The sequence below is a fragment of the Stigmatopora nigra genome, unplaced genomic scaffold (assembly GCF_051989575.1).
Source record: "Stigmatopora nigra isolate UIUO_SnigA unplaced genomic scaffold, RoL_Snig_1.1 HiC_scaffold_24, whole genome shotgun sequence".
Taxonomy (NCBI): domain Eukaryota; kingdom Metazoa; phylum Chordata; class Actinopteri; order Syngnathiformes; family Syngnathidae; genus Stigmatopora; species Stigmatopora nigra.
The window spans coordinates 2,269,593-2,289,062 of record NW_027551603.1 but is presented as its reverse complement, the minus strand read 5'-3'; the positions used below and the strand labels follow the sequence as shown (position 1 = coordinate 2,289,062).

The 19,470-nt window shown below is 53.4% G+C and overlaps 3 non-coding genes and 87 pseudogenes across 3 annotated transcripts; all 90 read left to right on the top strand.

Annotated features, from left to right (window-relative positions):
- Positions 1-62: 62 nt before the first annotated feature.
- Positions 63-181, top strand: LOC144182775 (5S ribosomal RNA; annotated as a pseudogene).
- A 56-nt stretch (positions 182-237) lies between these two features.
- On the top strand, positions 238-356 carry LOC144187595 (5S ribosomal RNA). Its single transcript, XR_013324878.1, has one exon. It is a non-coding gene; the product is annotated as a 5S ribosomal RNA (ribosomal RNA).
- A 56-nt stretch (positions 357-412) lies between these two features.
- Positions 413-530, top strand: LOC144187178 (5S ribosomal RNA; annotated as a pseudogene).
- Positions 531-586: 56 nt separating this feature from the next.
- Positions 587-705, top strand: LOC144186810 (5S ribosomal RNA; annotated as a pseudogene).
- A 56-nt stretch (positions 706-761) lies between these two features.
- Positions 762-880, top strand: LOC144189059 (5S ribosomal RNA; annotated as a pseudogene).
- A 56-nt stretch (positions 881-936) lies between these two features.
- On the top strand, positions 937-1,055 carry LOC144182555 (5S ribosomal RNA; annotated as a pseudogene).
- Positions 1,056-1,111: 56 nt separating this feature from the next.
- On the top strand, positions 1,112-1,240 carry LOC144184944 (5S ribosomal RNA; annotated as a pseudogene).
- Positions 1,241-1,296: 56 nt separating this feature from the next.
- LOC144184090 (5S ribosomal RNA) lies at positions 1,297-1,415 on the top strand (annotated as a pseudogene).
- A 56-nt stretch (positions 1,416-1,471) lies between these two features.
- LOC144186835 (5S ribosomal RNA) lies at positions 1,472-1,600 on the top strand (annotated as a pseudogene).
- Positions 1,601-1,656: 56 nt separating this feature from the next.
- Positions 1,657-1,775, top strand: LOC144191336 (5S ribosomal RNA; annotated as a pseudogene).
- Positions 1,776-1,831: 56 nt separating this feature from the next.
- LOC144189730 (5S ribosomal RNA) lies at positions 1,832-1,950 on the top strand (annotated as a pseudogene).
- A 56-nt stretch (positions 1,951-2,006) lies between these two features.
- Positions 2,007-2,145, top strand: LOC144187141 (5S ribosomal RNA; annotated as a pseudogene).
- Positions 2,146-2,201: 56 nt separating this feature from the next.
- Positions 2,202-2,320, top strand: LOC144190070 (5S ribosomal RNA; annotated as a pseudogene).
- Positions 2,321-2,376: 56 nt separating this feature from the next.
- Positions 2,377-2,495, top strand: LOC144187675 (5S ribosomal RNA; annotated as a pseudogene).
- Positions 2,496-2,551: 56 nt separating this feature from the next.
- LOC144184307 (5S ribosomal RNA) lies at positions 2,552-2,680 on the top strand (annotated as a pseudogene).
- A 56-nt stretch (positions 2,681-2,736) lies between these two features.
- LOC144189159 (5S ribosomal RNA) lies at positions 2,737-2,855 on the top strand (annotated as a pseudogene).
- Positions 2,856-2,911: 56 nt separating this feature from the next.
- Positions 2,912-3,030, top strand: LOC144182119 (5S ribosomal RNA; annotated as a pseudogene).
- Positions 3,031-3,086: 56 nt separating this feature from the next.
- On the top strand, positions 3,087-3,205 carry LOC144189570 (5S ribosomal RNA; annotated as a pseudogene).
- Positions 3,206-3,261: 56 nt separating this feature from the next.
- Positions 3,262-3,380, top strand: LOC144191325 (5S ribosomal RNA; annotated as a pseudogene).
- A 56-nt stretch (positions 3,381-3,436) lies between these two features.
- On the top strand, positions 3,437-3,554 carry LOC144187177 (5S ribosomal RNA; annotated as a pseudogene).
- Positions 3,555-3,610: 56 nt separating this feature from the next.
- Positions 3,611-3,729, top strand: LOC144186308 (5S ribosomal RNA; annotated as a pseudogene).
- A 56-nt stretch (positions 3,730-3,785) lies between these two features.
- Positions 3,786-3,904, top strand: LOC144187859 (5S ribosomal RNA; annotated as a pseudogene).
- Positions 3,905-3,960: 56 nt separating this feature from the next.
- LOC144191352 (5S ribosomal RNA) lies at positions 3,961-4,079 on the top strand (annotated as a pseudogene).
- A 56-nt stretch (positions 4,080-4,135) lies between these two features.
- On the top strand, positions 4,136-4,253 carry LOC144187176 (5S ribosomal RNA; annotated as a pseudogene).
- Positions 4,254-4,309: 56 nt separating this feature from the next.
- LOC144186809 (5S ribosomal RNA) lies at positions 4,310-4,428 on the top strand (annotated as a pseudogene).
- A 56-nt stretch (positions 4,429-4,484) lies between these two features.
- LOC144187858 (5S ribosomal RNA) lies at positions 4,485-4,603 on the top strand (annotated as a pseudogene).
- A 56-nt stretch (positions 4,604-4,659) lies between these two features.
- Positions 4,660-4,778, top strand: LOC144183310 (5S ribosomal RNA; annotated as a pseudogene).
- Positions 4,779-4,834: 56 nt separating this feature from the next.
- LOC144191024 (5S ribosomal RNA) lies at positions 4,835-4,953 on the top strand (annotated as a pseudogene).
- A 56-nt stretch (positions 4,954-5,009) lies between these two features.
- Positions 5,010-5,128, top strand: LOC144190477 (5S ribosomal RNA; annotated as a pseudogene).
- A 56-nt stretch (positions 5,129-5,184) lies between these two features.
- On the top strand, positions 5,185-5,313 carry LOC144184943 (5S ribosomal RNA; annotated as a pseudogene).
- Positions 5,314-5,369: 56 nt separating this feature from the next.
- Positions 5,370-5,488, top strand: LOC144184089 (5S ribosomal RNA; annotated as a pseudogene).
- A 56-nt stretch (positions 5,489-5,544) lies between these two features.
- Positions 5,545-5,663, top strand: LOC144189128 (5S ribosomal RNA; annotated as a pseudogene).
- Positions 5,664-5,719: 56 nt separating this feature from the next.
- Positions 5,720-5,858, top strand: LOC144186891 (5S ribosomal RNA; annotated as a pseudogene).
- Positions 5,859-5,914: 56 nt separating this feature from the next.
- On the top strand, positions 5,915-6,033 carry LOC144182992 (5S ribosomal RNA; annotated as a pseudogene).
- A 56-nt stretch (positions 6,034-6,089) lies between these two features.
- On the top strand, positions 6,090-6,208 carry LOC144191868 (5S ribosomal RNA; annotated as a pseudogene).
- A 56-nt stretch (positions 6,209-6,264) lies between these two features.
- Positions 6,265-6,383, top strand: LOC144187674 (5S ribosomal RNA; annotated as a pseudogene).
- A 56-nt stretch (positions 6,384-6,439) lies between these two features.
- LOC144184306 (5S ribosomal RNA) lies at positions 6,440-6,568 on the top strand (annotated as a pseudogene).
- A 56-nt stretch (positions 6,569-6,624) lies between these two features.
- On the top strand, positions 6,625-6,753 carry LOC144183208 (5S ribosomal RNA; annotated as a pseudogene).
- Positions 6,754-6,809: 56 nt separating this feature from the next.
- Positions 6,810-6,938, top strand: LOC144182495 (5S ribosomal RNA; annotated as a pseudogene).
- Positions 6,939-6,994: 56 nt separating this feature from the next.
- LOC144185308 (5S ribosomal RNA) lies at positions 6,995-7,123 on the top strand (annotated as a pseudogene).
- Positions 7,124-7,179: 56 nt separating this feature from the next.
- On the top strand, positions 7,180-7,308 carry LOC144187063 (5S ribosomal RNA; annotated as a pseudogene).
- Positions 7,309-7,364: 56 nt separating this feature from the next.
- On the top strand, positions 7,365-7,493 carry LOC144186833 (5S ribosomal RNA; annotated as a pseudogene).
- Positions 7,494-7,549: 56 nt separating this feature from the next.
- Positions 7,550-7,678, top strand: LOC144187097 (5S ribosomal RNA; annotated as a pseudogene).
- A 56-nt stretch (positions 7,679-7,734) lies between these two features.
- On the top strand, positions 7,735-7,863 carry LOC144187062 (5S ribosomal RNA; annotated as a pseudogene).
- Positions 7,864-7,919: 56 nt separating this feature from the next.
- LOC144185501 (5S ribosomal RNA) lies at positions 7,920-8,038 on the top strand (annotated as a pseudogene).
- A 56-nt stretch (positions 8,039-8,094) lies between these two features.
- Positions 8,095-8,223, top strand: LOC144184661 (5S ribosomal RNA; annotated as a pseudogene).
- A 56-nt stretch (positions 8,224-8,279) lies between these two features.
- Positions 8,280-8,408, top strand: LOC144185640 (5S ribosomal RNA; annotated as a pseudogene).
- A 56-nt stretch (positions 8,409-8,464) lies between these two features.
- On the top strand, positions 8,465-8,593 carry LOC144183207 (5S ribosomal RNA; annotated as a pseudogene).
- A 56-nt stretch (positions 8,594-8,649) lies between these two features.
- On the top strand, positions 8,650-8,768 carry LOC144184577 (5S ribosomal RNA; annotated as a pseudogene).
- A 56-nt stretch (positions 8,769-8,824) lies between these two features.
- On the top strand, positions 8,825-8,933 carry LOC144187088 (5S ribosomal RNA; annotated as a pseudogene).
- Positions 8,934-8,989: 56 nt separating this feature from the next.
- Positions 8,990-9,108, top strand: LOC144191404 (5S ribosomal RNA; annotated as a pseudogene).
- Positions 9,109-9,164: 56 nt separating this feature from the next.
- LOC144187426 (5S ribosomal RNA) lies at positions 9,165-9,283 on the top strand (annotated as a pseudogene).
- Positions 9,284-9,339: 56 nt separating this feature from the next.
- LOC144183996 (5S ribosomal RNA) lies at positions 9,340-9,458 on the top strand (annotated as a pseudogene).
- A 56-nt stretch (positions 9,459-9,514) lies between these two features.
- Positions 9,515-9,643, top strand: LOC144184416 (5S ribosomal RNA; annotated as a pseudogene).
- A 56-nt stretch (positions 9,644-9,699) lies between these two features.
- On the top strand, positions 9,700-9,828 carry LOC144185695 (5S ribosomal RNA; annotated as a pseudogene).
- Positions 9,829-9,884: 56 nt separating this feature from the next.
- Positions 9,885-10,013, top strand: LOC144181947 (5S ribosomal RNA; annotated as a pseudogene).
- A 56-nt stretch (positions 10,014-10,069) lies between these two features.
- On the top strand, positions 10,070-10,198 carry LOC144186415 (5S ribosomal RNA; annotated as a pseudogene).
- Positions 10,199-13,670: 3,472 nt separating this feature from the next.
- Positions 13,671-13,789, top strand: LOC144190948 (5S ribosomal RNA; annotated as a pseudogene).
- Positions 13,790-13,845: 56 nt separating this feature from the next.
- On the top strand, positions 13,846-13,964 carry LOC144189721 (5S ribosomal RNA; annotated as a pseudogene).
- A 56-nt stretch (positions 13,965-14,020) lies between these two features.
- LOC144188502 (5S ribosomal RNA) lies at positions 14,021-14,139 on the top strand (annotated as a pseudogene).
- A 56-nt stretch (positions 14,140-14,195) lies between these two features.
- Positions 14,196-14,314, top strand: LOC144183403 (5S ribosomal RNA; annotated as a pseudogene).
- A 56-nt stretch (positions 14,315-14,370) lies between these two features.
- On the top strand, positions 14,371-14,489 carry LOC144188634 (5S ribosomal RNA; annotated as a pseudogene).
- A 56-nt stretch (positions 14,490-14,545) lies between these two features.
- Positions 14,546-14,664, top strand: LOC144187350 (5S ribosomal RNA). Its single transcript, XR_013324850.1, has one exon. It is a non-coding gene; the product is annotated as a 5S ribosomal RNA (ribosomal RNA).
- A 56-nt stretch (positions 14,665-14,720) lies between these two features.
- On the top strand, positions 14,721-14,839 carry LOC144182223 (5S ribosomal RNA; annotated as a pseudogene).
- Positions 14,840-14,895: 56 nt separating this feature from the next.
- Positions 14,896-15,014, top strand: LOC144182491 (5S ribosomal RNA; annotated as a pseudogene).
- Positions 15,015-15,070: 56 nt separating this feature from the next.
- Positions 15,071-15,189, top strand: LOC144183609 (5S ribosomal RNA; annotated as a pseudogene).
- A 56-nt stretch (positions 15,190-15,245) lies between these two features.
- Positions 15,246-15,374, top strand: LOC144185586 (5S ribosomal RNA; annotated as a pseudogene).
- Positions 15,375-15,430: 56 nt separating this feature from the next.
- On the top strand, positions 15,431-15,559 carry LOC144185886 (5S ribosomal RNA; annotated as a pseudogene).
- Positions 15,560-15,615: 56 nt separating this feature from the next.
- LOC144190947 (5S ribosomal RNA) lies at positions 15,616-15,734 on the top strand (annotated as a pseudogene).
- A 56-nt stretch (positions 15,735-15,790) lies between these two features.
- LOC144191697 (5S ribosomal RNA) lies at positions 15,791-15,909 on the top strand (annotated as a pseudogene).
- A 56-nt stretch (positions 15,910-15,965) lies between these two features.
- On the top strand, positions 15,966-16,084 carry LOC144191725 (5S ribosomal RNA; annotated as a pseudogene).
- Positions 16,085-16,140: 56 nt separating this feature from the next.
- LOC144188863 (5S ribosomal RNA) lies at positions 16,141-16,259 on the top strand (annotated as a pseudogene).
- Positions 16,260-16,315: 56 nt separating this feature from the next.
- Positions 16,316-16,434, top strand: LOC144188632 (5S ribosomal RNA; annotated as a pseudogene).
- A 56-nt stretch (positions 16,435-16,490) lies between these two features.
- On the top strand, positions 16,491-16,609 carry LOC144187336 (5S ribosomal RNA). Its single transcript, XR_013324847.1, has one exon. It is a non-coding gene; the product is annotated as a 5S ribosomal RNA (ribosomal RNA).
- Positions 16,610-16,665: 56 nt separating this feature from the next.
- On the top strand, positions 16,666-16,784 carry LOC144182222 (5S ribosomal RNA; annotated as a pseudogene).
- Positions 16,785-16,840: 56 nt separating this feature from the next.
- LOC144182490 (5S ribosomal RNA) lies at positions 16,841-16,959 on the top strand (annotated as a pseudogene).
- A 56-nt stretch (positions 16,960-17,015) lies between these two features.
- LOC144190910 (5S ribosomal RNA) lies at positions 17,016-17,134 on the top strand (annotated as a pseudogene).
- A 56-nt stretch (positions 17,135-17,190) lies between these two features.
- LOC144182484 (5S ribosomal RNA) lies at positions 17,191-17,309 on the top strand (annotated as a pseudogene).
- Positions 17,310-17,365: 56 nt separating this feature from the next.
- LOC144191312 (5S ribosomal RNA) lies at positions 17,366-17,484 on the top strand (annotated as a pseudogene).
- Positions 17,485-17,540: 56 nt separating this feature from the next.
- On the top strand, positions 17,541-17,659 carry LOC144191071 (5S ribosomal RNA; annotated as a pseudogene).
- Positions 17,660-17,715: 56 nt separating this feature from the next.
- Positions 17,716-17,834, top strand: LOC144191859 (5S ribosomal RNA; annotated as a pseudogene).
- Positions 17,835-17,890: 56 nt separating this feature from the next.
- LOC144186357 (5S ribosomal RNA) lies at positions 17,891-18,019 on the top strand (annotated as a pseudogene).
- A 56-nt stretch (positions 18,020-18,075) lies between these two features.
- LOC144187922 (5S ribosomal RNA) lies at positions 18,076-18,194 on the top strand (annotated as a pseudogene).
- A 56-nt stretch (positions 18,195-18,250) lies between these two features.
- Positions 18,251-18,369, top strand: LOC144188584 (5S ribosomal RNA; annotated as a pseudogene).
- A 56-nt stretch (positions 18,370-18,425) lies between these two features.
- Positions 18,426-18,544, top strand: LOC144182273 (5S ribosomal RNA; annotated as a pseudogene).
- Positions 18,545-18,600: 56 nt separating this feature from the next.
- LOC144187884 (5S ribosomal RNA) lies at positions 18,601-18,719 on the top strand (annotated as a pseudogene).
- A 56-nt stretch (positions 18,720-18,775) lies between these two features.
- Positions 18,776-18,894, top strand: LOC144184429 (5S ribosomal RNA; annotated as a pseudogene).
- Positions 18,895-18,950: 56 nt separating this feature from the next.
- Positions 18,951-19,069, top strand: LOC144182489 (5S ribosomal RNA; annotated as a pseudogene).
- Positions 19,070-19,125: 56 nt separating this feature from the next.
- On the top strand, positions 19,126-19,244 carry LOC144189521 (5S ribosomal RNA; annotated as a pseudogene).
- Positions 19,245-19,300: 56 nt separating this feature from the next.
- On the top strand, positions 19,301-19,419 carry LOC144184146 (5S ribosomal RNA; annotated as a pseudogene).
- Positions 19,420-19,470: the final 51 nt, after the last annotated feature.

The following is a 19,470-nucleotide window of genomic DNA, read 5'->3' as shown; positions in this document are numbered from 1 at the left end:
ATAATTACGGACGAAGGTAATTATTAATGAACCTGACAGTGTCCATCTGCAAGAGCAGTACCGCTCGTGGCCATACCACCCTGAAAAGGCCCGATCTCGTCCGATCACGGAAGCCAAGCATGGTTCGGCCAGTTTAGTACCTGATTGGGAGACCGCTTGGGAATACCAGGTGCTGTGAGCATCATACCCCGCATCTTTTTCGACATTTCATGGGTGTCCATCTGCTAGTGCAGCACCGCTCACGGCCATACCACCCTGAAAAGGCCCGATCTCGTCCGATCTCGGAAGCTAAGCATGGTTCGGCCTGGTTAGTACCTGATTGGGAGACCGCTTGGGAATACCAGGTGCTGTGAGCATCATACCCCGCATCTTTTTCGACATTTCATGGGTGTCCATCTGCTGGTGCAGTACCGCTCACGGCCATACCACCCTGAAAAGGCCCATCTCGTCCGATCTCGGAAGCCAAGCATTGTTCGGCCTGGTTAGTACCTGATTGGGAGACCGCTTGGGAATACCAAGTGCTGTGAGCATCATACCCCGCATCTTTTTCGACATTTCATGGGTGTCCATCTGCTAGTGCAGTACCGCTCACGGCCATACCACCCTGAAAAGGCCCGATCTCGTCCTGTCTCGGCAGCCAAGCATGGTTCGGCCCGTTTAGTACCTGATTGGGAGACCGCTTGGGAATACCAAGTGCTGTGAGCATCATACCCCGCATCTTTTTCGACATTTCATGGGTGTCCATCTGCAAAAGCAGTACCGCTCACGGCCATACCACCCTGAAAAGGCCCGATCTCGTCCGATCTCGAAAGCCAAGCGTGGTTCGGCCTGGTTAGTACCTGATTGGGAGACCGCTTGGGAATACCAGGTGCTGTGAGCATCATACCCCGCATCTTCTTCGACATTTCATGGGTGTCCATCTGTAAAAGCGGTACCGCTCACGGCCATACCACCCTGAAAAGGCCCGATCTCGCCCGATCTCGGAAGCCAAGCATTGTTCGGCCTGTTTAGTACCTGATTGGGAGACCGCTTGGGAATACCAGGTGCTGTGAGCATCATACCCCGCATCTTTTTCGACATTTCATGGGTGTCCATCTGCAAGAGCAGTACCGCTCACGGCCATATCACCCTGATAAGGCCCGATCTCGCCCGATCTCGTCCGATCTCGGAAGCCAAGCATGGTTCGGCCTGTTTAGTACCTGATTGGGAGACCGCTTGGGAATACCAGGTGCTGTGAGCATCATACCCCGCATCTTTTTCGACATTTCATGGGTGTCCATCTGCTGGTGCAGTACCGCTCACGGCCATACCACCCTGAAAAGGCCCGATCTAGCCCGATCTCGGAAGCCAAGCATGGTTCGGCCTGTTTAGTACCTGATTGGGAGACCGCTTGGGAATGCCAGGTGCTGTGAGCATCATACCCCGCATCTTTTTCGACATTTCATGGGTGTCCATCTGCAAGAGCAGTACCGCTCACGGCCATATCACCCTGAAAAGGCCCGATCTCGTCCGATCTCGTCCGATCTCAGAAGCCAAGCATGGTTCGGCCTGTTTAGTACCTGATTGGGAGACCGCTTGGGAATACCAGGTGCTGTGAGCATCTTGCCCCGCATCTTTTTCGACATTTCATGTGTGTCCATCTGCTAGTGCAGTACCGCTCACGGCCATACCACCCTGAAAAGGCCCGATCTCGTCCGATCTCGGAAGCCAAGCATGGTTCGGCCTGGTTAGTACCTGATTGGGAGACCGCTTGGGAATACCAGGTGCTGTGAGCATCATACCCCGCATCTTTTTCGACATTTCATGGGTGTCCATCTGCAAGAGCAGTACCGCTCACGGCCATACCACCCTGAAAAGGCCCGATCTCGTCCGATCTCGGCAGCCAAGCATGGTTCGGCCTGGTTAGTACCTGATTGGGAGACCGCTTGGGAATACCAGGTGCTATGAGCATCACACCCCTCATCTTTTCCGACATTTCATGGGTGTCCATCTGCAAGAGCAGTACCGCTCACGGCCATACCACCCTGATAAGGCCCGATCTCGCCCGATCTCGCCCGATCTCGCCCGATCTCGGCAGCCAGGCATGGTTCGGCCTGGTTAGTACCTGATTGGGAGACCGCTTGGGAATACCAGGTGCTGTGAGCATCTTGCCCCGCATCTTTTTCGACATTTCATGTGTGTCCATCTGCTGGTGCAGTACCGCTCACGGCCATACCACCCTGAAAAGGCCCGATCTCGTCCGATCTCGGAAGCCAAGCATGGTTCGGCCTGTTTAGTACCTGATTGGGAGACCGCTTGGGAATACCAGGTGCTGTGAGAACCATGCCCCGCATCTTTTTCGACATTTCATGGGTGTCCATCTGCAAAAGCAGTACCGCTCACGGCCATACCACCCTGAAAAGGCCCGATCTCGTCCGATCTCGGAAGCCAAGCATGGTTCGGCCTGTTTAGTACCTGATTGGGAGACCGCTTGGGAATACCAGGTGCTGTGAGCATCATACCCTGCATCTTTTTCGACATTTCATGGGTGTCCATCTGCAAGAGCAGTACCACTCACGGCCATACCACCCTGAAAAGGCCCGATCTCGTCCGATCTCGTCCGATCTCGGAAGCCAAGCATGGTTCGGCCTGTTTAGTACCTGAATGGGAGACCGCTTGGGAATACCAGGTGCTGTGAGCATCATACCCCGCATCTTTTTCGACATTTCATGGGTGTCCATCTGCATACACAGTACCGCTCACGGCCATACCACCCTGAAAAGGCCCGATCTCGTCCGATCTCGGAAGCCAAGCATGGTTCGGCCTGGTTAGTGCCTGATTGGGAGACCGCTTGGGAATACCAGGTGCTGTGAGCATAATACCCCGCATCTTTTTCGACATTTCATGGGTGTCCATCTGCAAGAGCAGTACCGCTCACGGCCATACCACCCTGAAAAGGCCCGATCTTGTCCGATCTCGGCAGCCAAGCATGGTTTGGCCTGGTTAGTACCTGATTGGGAGACCGCTTGGGAATACCATGTGCTGTGAGCATCATACCCCGCATCTTTTTCGACATTTCATGGGTGTCCATCTGCAAGAGCAGTACCGCTCGTGGCCATACCACCCTGAAAAGGCCCGATCTCGTCCGATCTCGGAAGCCAAGCATGGTTCGGCCAGTTTAGTACCTGATTGGGAGACCGCTTGGGAATACCAGGTGCTGTGAGCATCATACCCTGCTTCTTTTTCGACATTTCATGGGTGTCCATCTGCTAGTGCAGCACCGCTCACGGCCATACCACCCTGAAAAGGCCCGATCTCGTCCGATCTCGGAAGCCAAGCATGGTTCGGCCTGGTTAGTACCTGATTGGGAGACCGCTTGGGAATACCAGGTGCTGTGAGCATCATACCCCGCATCTTTTTCGACATTTCATGGGTGTCCATCTGCTGGTGCAGTACCGCTCACGGCCATACCACCCTGAAAAGGCCCATCTCGTCCGATCTCGGAAGCCAAGCATTGTTCGGCCTGGTTAGTACCTGATTGGGAGACCGCTTGGGAATACCAAGTGCTGTGAGCATCATACCCCGCATCTTTTTCGACATTTCATGGGTGTCCATCTGCTAGTGCAGTACCGCTCACGGCCATACCACCCTGAAAAGGCCCGATCTCGTCCTGACTCGGCAGCCAAGCATGGTTCGGCCCGTTTAGTACCTGATTGGGAGACCGCTTGGGAATACCAAGTGCTGTGAGCATCATACCCCGCATCTTTTTCGACATTTCATGGGTGTCCATCTGCAAGAGCAGTACCGCTCACGGCCATTCCACCCTGAAAAGGCCCGATCTCGTCCGATCTCGGAAGCCAAGCATGGTTCGGCCTGGTTAGTACCTGATTGGGAGACCGCTTGGGAATACCAGGTGCTGTGAGCATCATACCCCGCATCTTTTTCGACATTTCATGGGTGTCCATCTGCTAGTGCAGTACCGCTCACGGCCATACCACCCCGAAAAGGCCCGATCTCGTCCGATCTCGGAAGCCAAGCATGGTTCGGCATGGTTAGTACCTGATTGGGAGACCGCTTGGGAATACCAGGTGCTGTGAGCATCATACCCTGCATCTTTTTCGACATTTCATGGGTGTCCATCTGCTGGTGCAGTACCGCTCACGGCCATACCACCCTGAAAAGGCCCATCTCGTCCGATCTCGGAAGCCAAGCATTGTTCGGCCTGGTTAGTACCTGATTGGGAGACCGCTTGGGAATACCAAGTGCTGTGAGCATCATACCCCGCATCTTTTTCGACATTTCATGGGTGTCCATCTGCTAGTGCAGTACCGCTCACGGCCATACCACCCTGAAAAGGCCCGATCTCGTCCTGTCTCGGCAGCCAAGCATGGTTCGGCCCGTTTAGTACCTGATTGGGAGACCGCTTGGGAATACCAAGTGCTGTGAGCATCATACCCCGCATCTTTTTCGACATTTCATGGGTGTCCATCTGCAAGAACAGTACCGCTCACGGCCATTCCACCCTGAAAAGGCCCGATCTCGTCCGATCTCGGAAGCCAAGCATGGTTCGGCCTGGTTAGTACCTGATTGGGAGACCGCTTGGGAATACCAGGTGCTGTGAGCATCATACCCCGCATCTTTTTCGACATTTCATGGGTGTCCATCTGCTATTGCAGTACCGCTCACGGCCATACCACCCCGAAAAGGCCCGATCTCGTCCGATCTCGGAAGCCAAGCATGGTTCGGCATGGTTAGTACCTGATTGGGAGACCGCTTGGGAATACCAGGTGCTGTGAGAACCATGCCCCGCATCTTTTCCGACATTTCATGGGTGTCCATCTGCAGAAGCAGTACCGCTCACGGCCATACCACCCTGAAAAGGCCCGATCTCGTCCGATCTCGAAAGCCAAGCGTGGTTCGGCCTGGTTAGTATCTGATTGGGAGACCGCTTGGGAATACCAGGTGCTGTGAGCATCATACCCCGCATCTTCTTCGACATTTCATGGGTGTCCATCTGTAAAAGCGGTACCGCTCACGGCCATACCACCCTGAAAAGGCCCGATCTCGTCCGATCTCGGAAGCCAAGCATTGTTCGGCCTGTTTAGTACCTGATTGGGAGACCGCTTGGGAATACCAGGTGCTGTGAGCATCATACCCCGCATCTTTTTCGACATTTCATGGGTGTCCATCTGCAAGAGCAGTACCGCTCACGGCCATATCACCCTGATAAGGCCCGATCTCGCCCGATCTCGTCCGATCTCGGAAGCCAAGCATGGTTCGGCCTGTTTAGTACCTGATTGGGAGACCGCTTGGGAATACCAGGTGCTGTGAGCATCATACCCCGCATCTTTTTCGACATTTCATGGGTGTCCATCTGCTGGTGCAGTACCGCTCACGGCCATACCACCCTGAAAAGGCCCGATCTAGCCCGATCTCGGAAGCCAAGCATGGTTCGGCCTGTTTAGTACCTGATTGGGAGACCGCTTGGGAATGCCAGGTGCTGTGAGCATCATACCCCGCATCTTTTTCGACATTTCATGGGTGTCCATCTGCAAGAGCAGTACCGCTCACGGCCATATCACCCTGAAAAGGCCCGATCTCGTCCGATCTCGGCAGCCAAGCATGGTTCGGCCTGGTTAGTACCTGATTGGGAGACCGCTTGGGAATACCAGGTGCTGTGAGCATCATACCCCTCATCTTTTCCGACATTTCATGGGTGTCCATCTGCAAGAGCAGTACCGCTCACGGCCATACCACCCTGATAAGGCCCGATCTCGCCCGATCTCGCCCGATCTCGCCCGATCTCGGCAGCCAAGCATGGTTCGGCCTGGTTAGTACCTGATTGGGAGACCGCTTGGGAATACCAGGTGCTGTGAGAACCATGCCCCGCATCTTTTTCGACATTTCATGGGTGTCCATCTGCAAAAGCAGTACCGCTCACGGCCATACCACCCTGAAAAGGCCCGATCTAGCCCGATCTCGGAAGCCAAGCATGGTTCGGCCTGTTTAGTACCTGATTGGGAGACCGCTTGGGAATACCAGGTGCTGTGAGCATCTTGCCCCGCATCTTTTTCGACATTTCATGTGTGTCCATCTGCTAGTGCAGTACCGCTCACGGCCTTACCACCCTGAAAAGGCCCGATCTCGTCCGATCTCGGAAGCCAAGCATGGTTCGGCCTGTTTAGTACCTGATTGGGAGACCGCTTGGGAATACCAGGTGCTGTGAGAACCATGCCCCGCATCTTTTTCGACATTTCATGGGTGTCCATCTGCAAAAGCAGTACCGCTCACGGCCATACCACCCTGAAAAGGCCCGATCTCGTCCGATCTCGGAAGCCAAGCATGGTTCGGCCTGTTTAGTACCTGATTGGGAGACCGCTTGGGAATACCAGGTGCTGTGAGCATCATACCCTGCATCTTTTTCGACATTTCATGGGTGTCCATCTGCAAGAGCAGTACCACTCACGGCCATACCACCCTGAAAAGGCCCGATCTCGTCCGATCTCGTCCGATCTCGGAAGCCAAGCATGGTTCGGCCTGTTTAGTACCTGAATGGGAGACCGCTTGGGAATACCAGGTGCTGTGAGCATCATACCCTGCATCTTTTTCGACATTTCATGGGTGTCCATCTGCTAGTGCAGTACCGCTCACAGCCATACCACCCTGAAAAGGCCCGATCTCGTCCGATCTCGTCCGATCTCGGCAGCCAAGCATGGTTCGGCCTGGTTAGTACCTGATTGGGAGACCGCTTGGGAATACCAGGTGCTGTGAGCATCATACCCTTCATCTTTTTCGACATTTCATGGGTGTCCATCTGCAAGAGCAGTACCACTCACGGCCATACCACCCTGAAAAGGCCCGATCTCGCCCGATCTCGTCCGATCTCGGAAGCCAAGCATGGTTCGGCCTGGTTAGTACCTGATTGGGAGACCGCTTGGGAATACCAGGTGCTGTGAGCATCATACCCCGCATCTTTTTCGACATTTCATGGGTGTCCATCTGCAAGAGCAGTACCGCTCACGGCCATACCACCCTGAAAAGGCCCGATCTCGCCCGATCTCGTCCGATCTCGGCAGCCAAGCATGGTTCGGCCTGGTTGGTACCTGATTGGGAGACCGGTTGGGAATACCAGGTGCTGTGAGCATCATACCCCGCACCTTTTTCGACATTTCATGGGTGTCCATCTGCAAGAGCAGTACCGCTCACGGCCATACCACCCTGATAAGGCCCGATCTCGCCCGATCTCGTCCGATCTCGGCAGCCAAGCAGGGTTCCGCCTGTTTAGTACCTGATTGGGAGACCGCTTGGGAATACCAGATGCTGTGAGCATCTTGCCCCGCATCTTTTTCGACATTTCATGGGTGTCCATCTGCAAAAGCAGTACCGCTCACGGCCATACCACCCTGAAAAGGCCCGATCTCGCCCGATCTCGTCCGATCTTGGCAGCCAAGCATGGTTCGGCCTGGTTCGTACCTGATTGGTAGACCGCTTGGGAATACCAGGTGCTGTGAGCATCATGCCCCGCATCTTTTTCGACATTTCATGGGTGTCCATCTGCAAGAGCAGTACCGCTCACGGCCATACCACCCTGAAAAGGCCCGATCTCGCCCGATCTCGTCCGATCTCGGCAGCCAAGCATGGTTCGGCCTGGTTAGTACCTGATTGGGAGACTGGTTGGGATTACCAGGTGCTGTGAGCATCATACCCCGCACCTTTTTCGACATTTCATGGGTGTCCATCTGCAAGAGCAGTACCGCTCACGGCCATACCACCCTGATAAGGCCCGATCTCGCCCGATCTCGTCCGATCTCGGCAGCCAAGCAGGGTTCCGCCTGTTTAGTACCTGATTGGGAGACCGCTTGGGAATACCAGATGCTGTGAGCATCTTGCCCCGCATGTTTTTCGACATTTCATGGGTGTCCATCTGCAAAAGCAGTACCGCTCACGGCCATACCACCCTGAAAAGGCCCGATCTCGCCCAATCTAGGAAGCCAAGCATGGTTCGGCCTGGTTAGTACCTGATTGGGAGACCGCTTGGGAATACCAGGTGCTGTGAGCATCATACCCCGTATCTTTTTCGACATTTCATGGGTGTCCATCTGCTAGTGCAGTACCGCTCACGGCCATACCACCCTGAAAAGGCCCGATCTCGTCCGATCTCGTCCGATCTCGGAAGCCAAACATGGATCGGCCTGGTTAGTACCTAATTGGGAGACCGCTTGGGAATACCAGGTGCTGTGAGCATCATACCCCGCATCTTTTTCGACATTTCATGGGTGTCCATCTGCTAGTGCAGTACCGCTCACGGCCATACCACCCTGAAAAGGCCCGATCTCGTCCGATCTCGTCCGATCTAGGAAGCCAAGCATGGTTCGGCCTGGTTAGTACCTGATTGGGAGACCGCTTGGGAATACCAGGTGCTGTGAGCATCATACCCCGCATCTTTTTCGACATTTCATGGGTGTCCATCTGCTAGTGCAGTACCGCTCACAGCCATACCACCCTGAAAAGGCCCGATCTCGTCCGATCTCGTCCGATCTCGGCAGCCAAGCATGGTTCGGCCTGGTTAGTACCTGATTGGGAGACCGCTTGGGAATACCAGGTGCTGTGAGCATCATACCCCGCATCTTTTTCGACATTTCATGGGTGTCCATCTGCAGAAGCAGTACCGCTCACGGCCATACCACCCTGAAAAGGCCCGATCTCGCCCAATCTCGGAAGCCAAGCATGTTTCGGCCTGGTTAGTACCTGATTGGGAGACCGCTTGGGAATACCAGGTGCTGTGAGCATCATACCCCGCATCTTTTTCGACATTTCATGGGTGACCATCTGCTAGTGCAGTACCGCTCACGGCCATACCACCCTGAAAAGGCCCGATCTCGGCAGCCAAGCATGGTTCGGCCTGTTTAGTACCTGATTGGGAGACCGCTTGGGAATACCAGGTGCTGTGAGCATCATACCCCGCATCTTTTTCGACATTTCATGGGTGTCCATCTGCAAGAGCAGTCCCGCTCACGGCTATACCACCCTGAAAAGGCCCGATCTCGTCCGATCTCGGAAGCCAAGCATGGTTCGGCCTGTTTAGTACCTGATTGGGAGACCGCTTGGGAATACCAGGTGCTGTCAGCATCATACCCCGCATCTTTTTCGACATTTCATGGGTGTCCATCTGCTAGTGCAGTTCTGCTCATGGCCATACCACCCTGAAAAGACCTGATCTCGTCCGATCTCGGAAGCCAAGCATGGTTCGGCCTGGTTAGTACCTGATTGGGAGACCGCTTGGGAATACCAGGTGCTGTGAGCATCATACCCCGCATCTTTTTCGACATTTCATGGGTGTCCATCTGCAAGAGCAGTACCGCTCACGGCCTTACCACCCTGAAAAGGCCCGATCTTGTCCGATCTCGGCAGCCAAGCATGGTTCGGCCTGGTTAGTACCTGATTGGGAGACCGCTTGGGAATACCAGGTGCTGCGAGCATCATACCCCGCATCTTTTTCGACATTTCATGGGTGTCCATCTGCAAGAGCAGTACCGCTCACGGCCATGCCACCCTGATAAGGCCCGATCGCGTCCGATCTCGTCCGATCTCGGCAGCCAAGCATGGTTTGGCCTGGTTAGTACCTGATTGGGAGACCGCTTGGGAATACCAGGTGCTGTGAGCATCATACCCCGCATCTTTTTCCACATTTCATGGGTGTCCATCTGCTAGTGCAGTACCGCTCACGGCCATACCACCCTGATAAGGCCCGATCTCGTCCGATCTCGTCCGATCTCGGCAGCCAAGCATGGTTCGGCCTGTTTAGTACCCGATTGGGAGACCGCTTGGGAATACCAGGTGCTGTGAGCATCATACCCCGCATCTTTTTCGACATTTCATGGGTGTCCATCTGCAAGAGCAGTACCGCTCACGGCCATACCACCCTGAAAAGGCCCGATCTCGCCCGATCTCGTCCGATCTCGGCAGCCAAGCATGGTTCGGCCTGGTTAGTACCTGATTGGGAGACCGCTTGGGAATACCAGGTGCTGTGAGCATCATACCCCGCATCTTTTTCGACATTTCATGGGTGTCCATCTGCAAGAGCAGTACCGCTCACGGCCATATCACCCTGATAAGGCCCGATCTCGCCCGATCTCGTCCGATCTCGGCAGCCAAGCATAGTTCGGCCTGGTTAGTACCTGATTGGGAGACCGCTTGGGAATACCAGGTGCTGTGAGCATCATACCCCGCAACTTTTTCGACATATCATGGGTGTCCATCTGCAAGAGCAGTACCGCTCACGGCCATACCACCCTGAAAAGGCCCGATGGCGGCGCGCACGGGTGCAGCGGCTCACTGCTCTCCAGTTCGTTCGCTTTTCTACAGTCGCCAAGACCTAATCACTGTCGGAAGGAAAGGCAAGAAACCTAAATCTATGACCTTCGATATCCCCGAGAACATCCGGAGACCTCCGGGATCTCAGTGGATATTCAGCCCTCCAAAAGTACGACGTAGACGACGAAGAGAAAGAAAACAGAAACGGGGTTGCCGGTCAGGCTTAGCGGTTAGGCTAAGACAACAACCTTTCCGAACCCCGCTTCCTAGTATCTTTCTGACAAATGCCCGATCCATTACCCACAAAATGGATGAGTTGGAACTTCGAGTTGCTACCAACAGCTTCGTAAGGTATTGCAACATTATTCTCATCACGGAAACATGGCTACACCAGCATATACCCGACGCTGCGCTATCGCTAGCTAGCCGAACGCTTTTTCGGAACGATCGTTCCAAAGAACTAACAGGAAAAAGCAAAGGCGGTGGACTATGCATGTACATTCACAATGAATGGTGCTGTAACAACAAGATCATTGACACCCACTGTTCTCCGGATTTGGAGCTATTGGCAATACGATGCAGACCATACTACCTGCCGAGGGAGCTAACGGTCGTCATAGTAACGGCTATCTACATACCTCCAAATGCTAACGTCAACACGGCTCTCGACTTACTGCTAACGGCTGTAAATAAACAACAGCTCGACCACCCTGATGGAGTCTTTATTGTCGCTGGTGACTTCAACAAAGCAAGTTTAAAGACTGTCCTACCTAAGTTCATCCAATATGTCAAATGCAATACAAGACAAGACAAAATTCTCGACCATGTCTACTCGAACATCAAACATGCCTATAAAGCTGATCCTCTCCCACATCTAGCTGGTTCAGACCATCTTTGTATATCTCTAACCCCTGCGTACAACACACTCCGAACGCAGACAAAGCCAAAAATAAAGTCAATAAAAACTTGGCCCGAGAACGCTCTTTCTAAACTGCAGGACTGCTTTTCCCGCACCAACTGGGAACTTTTTGAACACAACGACCTCCTGGACTATACAGAAAATGTACTCTCCTACATCAGAAACGGCATTGACAACGTCACTACAAACAAACGGATACGAGTTTTTCCAAATCAAAAACCCTGGATGACCAAAGAGACACAAGCACTTATCAAATGCCGTAACACCGCCTACAGATCGGGGGACAAAAGAAAGTATAGAGCTGCCAGAGCTGAGCTGAAAAGGGGCATAAAGAAGGCCAAGGCAGCATATACTAAGAAAATCGAAGAGCACTTCAAAGAAAACAACCCAAAGAAGATGTGGCAGGGAATACGACATATCACTAACTACAAGAACAATTCCATGTCTGTAAACGCGAATGTCTCACTAGCGGAGGAACTGAACCATTTCTTTGCCCGCTTTGAATCTGACAAATCAAACCAAGTGTCAACACTCCCACCACCACCCTGCGACAATACACTGGAGTTTCAGGAACAGGAAGTGAGACTGGAAATGCAGGCTGTGAACACCAGGAAGGCTGCTGGTCCAGACGGAATACCTGGCAAAGTGCTCAAAGCCTGTGCTGATCAGCTGGCAGGAGTCTTCACGGACATTTTCAATCGGTCCTTGCAACAATCCATCGTTCCTGCCTGCCTAAAATCTGCCACCATCATTCCTGTCCCCAAAAAGCCAACCATCGGCAGCTTGAACGATTACAGGCCTGTTGCTCTCACGCCTGTGATCATGAAGTGCTTTGAAAAGTTGGTGGCCCGACACATCAGAAAGACAATTCCCCCCTCAGTTGACCCGCACCAGTTTGCTTATAGGGAAAACAGGTCCACTGAGGATGCTATCGCCGTGGCTCTTCACACAGCACTGAGCCACCTGGAGCACCAGGGGAACTATGTGAGGATGCTTTTCATAGACTACAGCTCAGCCTTCAACACCATCAAGCCGGACATCCTGAAGGACAAACTCTACCACCTTGGACTATCCTCTTCAATCTGCTGCTGGATAAAGAACTTCTTGACTGGTCGACCACAAACGGTCAGAATGGGTCCACACCTCTCTTCCTCCATCACACTAAACACAGGCTCACCACAAGGCTGTGTACTGAGTCCTCTCCTGTACTCCCTGTACACATACGACTGCACACCAGCCCACCAGTCAAACTCTATCATCAAATTCGCCGATGACACCACTGTGATCGGACTCATCTCTGGCGGGGATGAGTCAGCTTACAGAGACGAGGTCGACAAACTGTCTTCTTGGTGCTCGGCGAACAATCTTACACTGAATACCGCAAAGACTAAAGAAATAATCTTGGACTTTCGCAAGCGCAGCACAGAACTGGCCCCACTCCTCATTAACGGAGTATGTGTAGACAGGGTCCAATCGTTCAAATTCCTGGGAGTCCACGTCACGGATAGGCTCTCCTGGTCCACAAACACCACAGTGTTAGTGAAGAAGGCCCAGAAACGACTCCACTTCCTCAGGGTACTGAGAAGGGACAAGTTGGACACCAAGCTTCTGGCAACCTTCTACAGAGCCACTGTGGAGAGCATCCTGACTTACGGCATCACAGTGTGGTATACCGGAAGCACGACAGCAGACAAAAAAGCCATACAGAGAGTGATAAACACTGCCCAGAAGATCGTCGGCTGCTCTCTGCCATCGCTAGAAGACATTGCCAACCCCCGATACCTCAGAAGAGCCGGGTCCATTGTTGGAGACCCATACCACCCTGGACACGGCCTGTTCCAGTTGCTTCCATCTGGCAGACGCTACAGGTCCTACAAAGCACGGACAAACAGGCTCAAGGACAGCTTCTTCCCAACTGCCATCAGGTCTCTGAACCTGCAGCAACACGTGACGTGACGACTACACATATCCCTACTATGAAATTAAGTCAAGTCGAATTGAAGAAACAGGAAGGTTGTTTGGTGCAGATCTACCTTCCACAGGATGACTGAGGGAGGGTAAGTATAAAGACAGAGGTAAGTGATCCATCTTATTCTTGTTGGCATCGGTGAGGCAACTTGTAGTCGCCGGAAAATGGCGCTCAAGGCGGAGAGCTAACAAGTATGAATATGTCATAAATGTGTCTGGCCTGGGAAGACGAACTTGTGGAGAAGCACTATACAATTTCGTCATACGCTGCTGAGGGTATGATGACTACTAGGCTTTTTGTCAAGTCAATGATGACGACAATGCCTATGTCTGATTTTCATTTTTCATTTCGTCCGATCTCGGCAGCCAAGCATGGTTCGGCCTGGTTAGTACCTGATTGGGAGACCGCTTGGGAATACCAGGTGCTGTGAGCATCATACCCCGCATCTTTTTCGACATTTCATGGGTGTCCATCTGCTAATGCAGTACCGCTCACGGCCATACCACCCTGAAAAGGCCCGATCTCGTCCGATCTCGGAAGCCAAGCATGGTTCGGCCTGTTTAGTACCTGATTGGGAGACCGCTTGGGAATACCAGATGCTGTGAGCATCATTCCCCGCATCTTTTTCGACATTTAATGGGTGTCCATCTGCAAGTGCAGTATCGCTCATGGCCATACCACCCTGAAAAGGCCCAATCTCGTCCGATCTTGGAAGCCAAGCATGGTTCGGCCTGTTTAGTACTTGATTGGGAGACCGCTTGGGAATACCAGGTGCTGTGAGCATCATACCCCGCATCTTTTTCGACATTTCATGGGTGTCCATCTGCAAGAGCAGTACAGCTCACGGCCATACCACCCTGAAAAGGCCCGATCTCGCCCGATCTCGGAAGCCAAGCATGGTTCGGCCTGGTTAGTACCTGATTGGGAGACCGCTTGGGAATACCAGGTGCTGTGAGCATCATACCCCGCATCTTTATCGACATTTCATGGGTGTCCATCTGCAAAAGCAGTACAGCTCACGGCCATACCACCCTGAAAAGGCCCGATCTCGTCCGATCTCGGCAGCCAAGCATGTTTCGGCCTGTTTAGTACCTGATTGGAAGACCGCTTGGGAATACCAGGTGCTGTGAGCATCATACCCCGCATCTTTTTCGACATTTCATGGGTGTCCATCTGCAAGAGCAGTACCGCTCACGGCCATACCACCCTGAAAAGGCCCGATCTTGTCCGATCTCGGAAGCCAAGCATGGTTCGGCCTGGTTAGTACCTGATTGGGAGACCGCTTGGGAATACCAGGTGCTGTGAGCATCATACCCCGCATCTTTTTCGACATTTCATGGGTGTCCATCTGCTAGTACAGTACCGCTCACGGCCATACCACCCTGAAAAGGCCCGATCTCGTCCGATCTCGGAAGCTAAGCATGGTTCGGCCTGGTTAGTACCTGATTGGGTGACCGCTTGGGAATACCAGGTGCTGTGAGCATCATACCCCGCATCTTTCTCGACATTTCATGGGTGTCCATCTGCAGGAGCAGTATCGCTCACGGCCATACCACCCTGAAAAGGCCCGATCTTGTCCGATCTTGGAAGCCAAGCATGGTTCGGCCTGTTTAGTACCTGATTGGGAGACCGCTTGGGAATACCAGGTGCTGTGAGCATCATACCCCGCATCTTTTTCGACTTTTCATTGGTGTCCATCTGCAATAGCAGTACCGCTCACGGCCATACCACCCTGAAAAGGCCCGATCTCGTCCGATCTCGGCAGCCAAGCATTGTTCGGCCTGGTTAGTGCCTGATTGGGAGACCGCTTGGGAATACCAGGTGCTGTGAGCATCATACCCCGCATCTTTTTCGACATTTCATGGGTGTCCATCTGCAAGAAGAGTACCGCTCACGGCCATACCACCCTTATAAGGCCCGATCTCGTCCGATCTCGGCGGCCAAGCATGGTTCGGCCTGGTTAGTACCTGATTGGGAGACCGCTTCGGAATACCAGGTGCTGTGAGCATCATACCCCGCATCTTTTTCGACATTTCATGGGTGTCCATCTGCAAGAGCAGTACCGCTCACGGTCATACCACCCTGATAAGGCCCGATCTCGCCCGATCTCGTCCGATCTCGGCAGCCAAGCATAGTTCGGCCTGGTTAGTACCTGATTGGGAGACCGCTTGGGAATACCAGGTGCTGTGAGCATCATACCCCGCAACTTTTTCGACATATCATGGGTGTCCATCTGCAAGAGCAGTACCGCTCACGGCCATACCACCCTGAAAAGGCCCGATCTCGCCCGATTTCGTCCGATCTCAGCAGCCAAGCATGGTTCGGCCTGGTTAGTACCTGATTGGGAGACCGCTTGGGAATACCAGGTGCTGTGAGCATCATACCCCGCATCTTTTTCGACATTTCATGGGTGTCCATCTGCTAATGCAGTACCGCTCACGGCCATACCACCCTGAAAAGGCCCGATCTCGTCCGATCTCGGAAGCCAAGCATGGTTCGGCCTGTTTAGTACCTGATTGGGAGACCGCTTGGGAATACCAGATGCTGTGAGCATCATTCCCCGCATCTTTTTTGACATTTAATGGGTGTCCATCTGCAAGTGCAGTATCGCTCATGGCCATACCACCCTGAAAAGGCCCAATCTCGTCCGATCTTGGAAGCCAAGCATGGTTCGGCCTGTTTAGTACTTGATTGGGAGACTGCTTGGGAATACCAGGTGCTGTGAGCATCATACCCCGCATCTTTTTCAACATTTCATGGGTGTCCATCTGCAAGAGCAGTACAGCTCACGGCCATACCACCCTGAAAAGGCCCGATCTCGCCCGATCTCGGAAGCCAAGCATGGTTCAGCCTGGTTAGTACCTGATTGGGAGACCGCTTGGGAATACCAGGTGCTGTGAGCATCATACCCCGCATCTTTATCGACATTTCATGGGTGTCCATCTGCAAAAGCAGTACCGCTCACGGCCATACCACCCTGAAAAGGCCCGATCTCGTCCGATCTCGGCAGCCAAGCATGGTTCGGCCTGTTTAGTACCTGATTGGGAGACCGCTTGGGAATACCAGGTGCTGTGAGCATCATTCCCCGCATCTTTTTCGACATTTAATGGGTGTTCATCTGCAAGAGCAGTACCGCTCACGGCCATACCACCCTGAAAAGGCCCGATCTTGTCCGATCTCGGAAGCCAAGCATGGTTCGGCCTGGTTAGTACCTGATTGGGAGACCGCTTGGGAATACCAGGTGCTGTGAGCATCATACCCCGCATCTTTTTCGACATTTCATGGGTGTCCATCTGCTAGTCCAGTACCGCTCACGGCCATACCACCCTGAAAAGGCCCGATCTCGTCCGATCTCGGAAGCTAAGCATGGTTCGGCCTGGTTAGTACCTGATTGGGTGACCGCTTGGGAATACCAGGTGCTGTGAGCATCATACCCCGCATCTTTCTCGACATTTCATGGGTGTCCATCTGCAGGAGCAGTATCGCTCACGGCCATACCACCCTGAAAAGGCCCGATCTTGTCCGATCTTGGAAGCCAAGCATGGTTCGGCCTGTTTAGTACCTGATTGGGAGACCGCTTGGGAATACCAGGTGCTGTGAGCATCATACCCCGCATCTTTTTCGACTTTTCATTGGTGTCCATCTGCAATAGCAGTACCGCTCACGGCCATACCACCCTGAAAAGGCCCGATCTCGTCCGATCTCGGCAGCCAAGCATTGTTCGGCCTGGTTAGTGCCTGATTGGGAGACCGCTTGGGAATACCAGGTGCTGTGAGCATCATACCCCGCATCTTTTTCGACATTTCATGGGTGTCCATCTGCAAGAAGAGTACCGCTCACGGCCATACCACCCTTATAAGGCCCGATCTCGTCCGATCTCGGCAGCCAAGCATGGTTCGGCCTGGTTAGTACCTGATTGGAAGACCGCCTGGGAATACCAGGTGCTGTGAGCATGATACCCCGCATCTTTTTCGACATTTCATGGGTGTCCATCTGCTAGTGCAGTACCGCTCACGGCCATACCACCCTGAAAAGGCCCGATCTCGTCCGATCTCGGAAGCCACGCATGGTTCGGCCTGTTTAGTACCTGATTGGGAGACCGCTTGGGAATACCAGGGGCTGTGAGCATCATACCCCGCATCTTTTTCGAGATTTCATGGGTGTCCATCTGCTAGTGCAGTACCGCTCACGGCCATACCACCCTGAAAAGGCCCGATCTCGTCCGATCTCGGAAGCCAAGCATGGTTCGGCCTGGTTAGTACCTGATTGGGAGACCGCTTGGGAATACCAGGTGCTGTGAGCATCATACCCCGCATCTTTTTCGACATTTCATGGGTGTCCATCTGCTAGTGCAGTACCGCTCACGGCCATACCACCCTGAAAAGGCCCGATCTCGTCCGATCTCGGAAGCCACGCATGGTTCGGCCTGTTTAGTACCTGATTGGGAGACCGCTTGGGAATACCAGGTGCTGTGAGCATCATACCCCGCATCTTTTGCGACATTTCATGGGTGTCCATCTGCTAGTGCAGTACCGCTCACGGCCATACCACCCTGAAAAGGCCCGATCTCGTCCGATCTCGGCAGCCAAGCATGGTTCAGCCTGTTTAGTACCTGATTGGGAGACCGCTTGGGAATACCAGGTGCTGTGAGCATCATACCCCGCATCTTTTTCGACATTTCATGGGTGTCCATCTGCAAGAGCAGTACCGCTCACGGCCATACCACCCTGATAAGGCCCGATCTCGCCCGATCTCGTCCGATCTCGGCAGCCAAGCATGGGTCGGCCTGGTTAGTACCTGATTGGGAGACCGCTTGGGAATACCAGGTGCGGTGAGCATCATACCCCGCATCTTTTTCGACATTTCATGGGTGTCCATCTGCGAGAGCAGTACTGCTCACGGCCATACCACCCTGAAAAGGCCCGATCTCGTCCGGTCTCGGAAGCCAAGCATGGTTCGGCCTGGTTAGTACCTGATTGGGAGACCGCTTGGGAATACCAGGTGCTGTGAGCATCATACCCCGCATCTTTTTCGACATTTCATGGGTGTCCATCTGCTGGCGCAGTACCGCTCACGGCCATACCACCCTGAAAAGGCCCGATCTCGTCCGATCTCGGAAGCCAAGCATGGTTCGGCCTGGTTAGTACCTGATTGGGAGACCGCTTGGGAATACCAGGTGCGGTGAGCATCATACCCCGCATCTTTTTCGACATTTCATGGGTGTCCATCTGCAAGAGCAGTACTGCTCACGGCCATACCACCCTGAAAAGGCCCGATCTCGTCCGATTTCGGAAGCCAAGCATGGGTCGGCCTGGTTAGTACCTGATTGGGAGACCGCTTGGGAATACCAGGTGCGGTGAGCATCATACCCCGCATCTTTTTCGACATTTCATGGGTGTCCATCTGCAAGAGCAGTACTGCTTACGGCCATACCACCCTGAAAAGGCCCAATCTCGTCCGATCTTGGAAGCCAAGCATGGTTTGGCCTGGTTAGTACCTGATTGGGAGACCGCTTGGGAATACCAGGTGCTGTGAGCATCATACCCCGCATCTTTTTCGACATTTCATGGGTGTCCATCTGCAAGAGCAGTACTGCTCACGGCCATACCACCCTGAAAAGGCCCGATCTCGTCCAATCCCGGAAGCCAAGCATGGTTCGGCCTGGTTAGTACCTGATTGGGAGATCGCTTGGGAATACCAGGTGCTGTGAGCATCATACCCCGCATCTTTTTCGACTTTTCATTGGTGTCCATCTGCAATAGCAGTACCGCTCACGGCCATACCACCCTGAAAAGGCCCGATCTCGTCCGATCTCGGCAGCCAAGCATTGTTCGGCCTGGTTAGTGCCTGATTGGGAGACCGCTTGGGAATACCAGGTGCTGTGAGCATCATACCCCGCATCTTTTTCGACATTTCATGGGTGTCCATCTGCAAGAAGAGTACCGCTCACGGCCATACCACCCTTATAAGGCCCGATCTCGTCCGATCTCGGCAGCCAAGCATGGTTCGGCCTGGTTAGTACCTGATTGGGAGACCGCTTGGGAATACCAGGTGCTGTGAGCATGATACCCCGCATCTTTTTCGACATTTCATGGGTGTCCATCTGCTAGTGCAGTACCGCACACGGCCATACCATCCTGAAAAGGCCCGATCTCGTCCGATATCGGAAGCCAAGCATGGTTCGGCCTGGTTAGTACCTGATTGGGAGACCGCTTGGGAATACCAGGTGCTGTAAGCATCATACCCAGCATCTTTTTCGACATTTCATGGGTGTCCATCTGCAAGAGCA